This window comes from Cynara cardunculus (assembly GCF_001531365.2).
Source record: "Cynara cardunculus var. scolymus isolate 2C chromosome LG 2, CcrdV1, whole genome shotgun sequence".
Taxonomy (NCBI): Eukaryota; Viridiplantae; Streptophyta; class Magnoliopsida; order Asterales; family Asteraceae; genus Cynara; species Cynara cardunculus.
The window spans coordinates 59,740,267-59,744,950 of NC_037529.1; positions in this window are offsets into that span (position 1 = coordinate 59,740,267).

The window sequence follows — 4,684 nt, forward strand, 5'->3', positions numbered from 1 at the left end:
TATTTGCTACCGTATACTATAGCCTCTAAAAAGATTACTCACTTGATTATTATGTGAATTATAAGTTAGGAGATTGTCAACGTAGGATTTCCGTTGACGTTGGTCTTGGATAAGACGGAAATTGGTTTTCAGTAACTAGGTTGCACATTTATAGTTTCGTTGGCCTTAAAAACTTTAAAATCCCCAAGATATATGGGTGAGGGGCTTTTATTGGAATTAGAGAATAATTCACGGTTATAGAAATCGCGTGTAATACTTGATATTAAATRAGTAATATTATGCATATGCCGTYTTTTTAATCATACTTACTAGAGGGTATTGGATTKTGAGTACATAAGTTGAATTAATTACTTAGGAGGAGGTTGATATGATTTGGATTTAGGCATTGTGATCATTATGTAACTTCCAGATCTATCATCCCATTTCCACTCGGAAATAGGCATTGAGATCATTATGTAATTTCCGAGGTAAAGAGCTTAAGATCACGACTGACTACAAGACTGGTTTAGGTTGATGTCGATGGTATTATACCGATAAGTGATGCTCTATAACGTTAATCTATGACTTACTTTGTGCTCCRTCTTAATTAATGGTAAATCGGGACTCCCCCGTCATCTTCGGATGTCTTGRCACTYCCACGTATTATTTATGACTCATTTTCTATATATATAAATATCGTACGATACTACGTCATTATTTCTATTTATATAGTGCATGTATATTGTTTTATCTTATTCGTGGGAATGATGGTGTAAGTTGGTGATAGGCATTGTGATTATTATGTAATCACCAAATCATCCTCTCACTTTCACTCGGTAATAGGCATTGTGATTATTGTGTAATTACCGAGGTAAAGAGCTTAAGATCACGGTCGACTACATGACTGGTTTAGGTTGATGTCGATGGTATTAAACCTGTGAGTGATGCTCTATAACGTTGATTTATGATTTACTTTGTGTCTGTCATAATCAACGGTAAATCGGGTCTCCCCCGTCATCTTCGGATGTTTTATTGTTCCACTTCGAGTTATTTAGGTCTTACTGTCTCTATTCATGTTTAAAGTTACGTCAACTATTTGCATGTATATTTTTATATATGTTCCTTTATGGTTACGTAAACTCTTTTGTTTGGACTCACTAGGCGTAAGCCTAACCCTCTCTCTTTCTTGTAATAATTASTTTTAGGTTCCTTTGTCGGTGGGGCTCTAAAGGGTTGAGAGGAGCGCGGTTCGTGAAAGGCTCTTTTGTAATTATAGTCTTGTCACTTTTGAATGTTGCGTTTTTGATATTACGACATTTTGGAGATTGACAGAAATACCCATCTTTAATCTAGTAAAATCTAGATTAGTAGGTTGTATTTATCTTCTCAGTAACCGTTTTGTAAACACTATACTATTACCCTTTTGTTGGGTGAAATTTAATATTGAGTCTTGGTCCTCGTTAAATAGTTTCGGTTTAAATTATCCCTTTTTTTTAGGGTGTTACAAGTTGGTATCAGAGCAATAGTTTAAGCGAACTAGGTATGGAATTAAGACGCCTAGACTTAAGCTGAAATTTTTGTAAGGATTAATTGTGAGATGCGGGTAGACTTTTTTTGATAGGAGAAACTTTAGAGTCAAAGGAGTTGCATAATTCATGAATTGTAGCGATGGTGTGGAGGATCCTTATGTATARCCTATTCAAAATTCCACTTAGCTAATGTAATTTTGAGTAAGTTGTTACATAAGCGTGCTTGAACTCACTGYTATTACAAAATTATGATTGTGTCGGTACCGTATTATGTTGATCCCGTATTTCTTTTTCCCTATCCTAACTCTCCGTCACTCTCTTGCTTACGCCTAGTACTCTAGAAGATGTTTAAGGCAGTATATGGAAATTTAAAGGAGACTTGTTTGTGTATATGTAGTGGATTAAGCAAAGAGATTAACCTATAAATGGAATGGGATGGATAATGATATGAAAAGGGTCCTCGACACTCTTTGGCCAACCATCTTTAACCCAAATGACTTGACTGCACCATAATCACTCATTTGGCAGAGGTCTTGACTATTATTGCACTGTGGGAAGAGACTCTTCAGTTAAACTTAAGAGGGTAATGGAATTAAATGATCTAATATGGTGGGTCTTTTATGGATGTTTTTGCTTCTGGCTTGTTAATTATTCACAGGATTGGAGACATACATGATGACTTAGTGACTAAGCATCTTCATGAAACCTTAGAGTTGCATTTGGATCAATTTTGAGTATTTGTTATTTGAGTTATTTATAATGTTTTTTTTGTTTAATCTAATCTGTTTTAAATATTGTCGGTTCGATGAGTACCAGTAAAGTTTAAGGGCTGAAGATATGCTGCACCTTGAAAGAATCTAATAGGTATTGATTGAAGCAGAGGGTTTAGTCGGAAAGCTACTGTCAGTAGACATAGACATTTTGCTCGGAACACAAGGCTAAGGATGTGTCAATTGCATCATTTAGAAGTATTTTCAGGATTAGCTATATTTTGCTATCTAAGCTGGAATATTGTTGTCTATGAAGATAAATAATTGTGAAGTGATTGAGGCTAAGATATTGATGGGTATGGTAAATGGGGAAAATTTGAAGTCGAGCATATTTGCAAGGTGGTAAATGAAATTCTTATGGAATATTATATTTGAGATAAGCTGTCTTAGGTTGTGGGTTAGCCCTGGAGAAGAATTGAGCTGCTATAGCAACATAAGTACATCAATAGCTGGGTCAAGAGTCTGGTGTGGGGAGACATGWTGGAGCTGTTGCACAATAAGAGCATTAATCAATTGCAGGCTTGTAGCAAGACTTGTTATAAGCTATTAATCCTTCCTCCTTGTGAGAGATCTATACWTGGCCTACCATTTCAGTGTTTATTTGTTTATTATGGACTTTTTGATCAATACCCAATTAGTTTGGGGTAAAGTTTATGCTCACGTGAGTTCCTCTAACTGAACTCTTGTATTTGGGTATTACCTTTTTTTCACTTGGTGCTAAATGTGAGGCTTTGCCCAACGGATACTGCTTCCTAATTTAGTTTAGCTGATATTGATGTTGCACTAACATATACTAAGTTTTACACTTTCCCTTCATTTCTTTTGTGTGTAGTTCCACGCCCTTGCTGGCCTTGCATATTTTTCTCCTTATTTTGAGTGGGCACTGAATATGAGTAGAATGGGAAGGATGTTGTCAGAAAAGCTTTTGTTGTGCAYGACTCTGGAAGTTAACCCTGTTAGAGTAGATTTGATTGGATGAGTAAGTCACTGAGAAAATGTCCAGAAGGTGGTGCCATGATATATTAAAGCTTTTAATGCAGTATTGGAGACGATTTTGTTGTGGTTAGATCTTCCTCTATGGGCTTACCTCACCATGTAGCATGTGGAAATAAGACTTGCATTTGTGGTTTTTCCTTTGAACTGGAATTTTGATATTACATTTTGGTTAAGAAAGAGCATGCTATCAGCATATGTACTTTTAATCGAATACTTTTGAGGTCTTACCTTRACTAAGATGACGTCTTCAATTTAGGTATGTTTTATTACCTGCGGGCATCAGACTGATGTTTTAGACTAGGCAATGATTTTTAGTCCAGCATTACTTTTCACCACTAGTGGAAACGCCTTGTTTCTTTGTGGAACCTTATTAAGAGCTACTGATCATAGGTAGACTTTAGGTGTTGGAAAATCAAATTTGTTTTATGCTACGGACATTAGCTGAGGTTATTTTTCATGATTAGATGACTCAGAGTGATGTGTAGGAAAAACGAAGGGAATTTACATGTGGTGTTCGTTGATCTAGAAAATGCATATGATGGTGTATTGAGGAAAACGTCATGGTGGGCTCTTAAATAAAAGAAACCTCCTATCGTGAGTTGGTTTGATTTGCTTCTATGTATGATGAGATACCGAGTGAGAAAGCATGTGAGGTATAGATGTTATTTCCCTTGGATTATAGATAATATATTCATACTCCAAATCCCATTACCATTTTTTTTTGGTGGAACATATCTATTAATGATTTGATTCATGTTACTCAGAGAGATCTTTGAACTATGGGAAAGATGATATTTTCTGCGCCCGCGATAATTGGAGCTATTTATATCTGCTATCACGCTTACAATCTTACTCAATTCGATGGAGAATGGCAGTGAGACTTCCTATGATTTACATGGCAGTATGTTAGGCCATAGAAGGTCAACATGTATACAAAGTGAGTGGGGCAGAAATGTGAATGAGGTGTTAAGCATAGAGGATATATTTGATTAACTAGATTCTACCAACAAGRATTGATAAATTGATGAACATGGTTGCTATAGGAGATGAGTCAACATGGATGACAAGCTTTTAGCATTAGGTGGTAGGAAGTGCAATGAAGCTTAAAAGCAACTTCTGTAGGACAGGGTAGAGCTTGCTTTGATTCTTTGTGTGTGTGCCTAACAGCATAAATCTAGTATTTGACTTTTGATGCACAATAATATAAAAACTATGATTGTGAATTACCCTACCATTCCGGAAAAAGCAAATGTGGTGGAGGATGCTTTTAGTTGAAAAGAGTGCGGTAGAGTGATGAAAGTTGTACTTACCAGAATCGATTTAGTGTCCAGTCTGATCGATCGGATTAAAGTGGCGCAATCCGAGGCACTTCTAGAAGAAAACCTCAGGAGCGAAGTAATGTTAAGACAA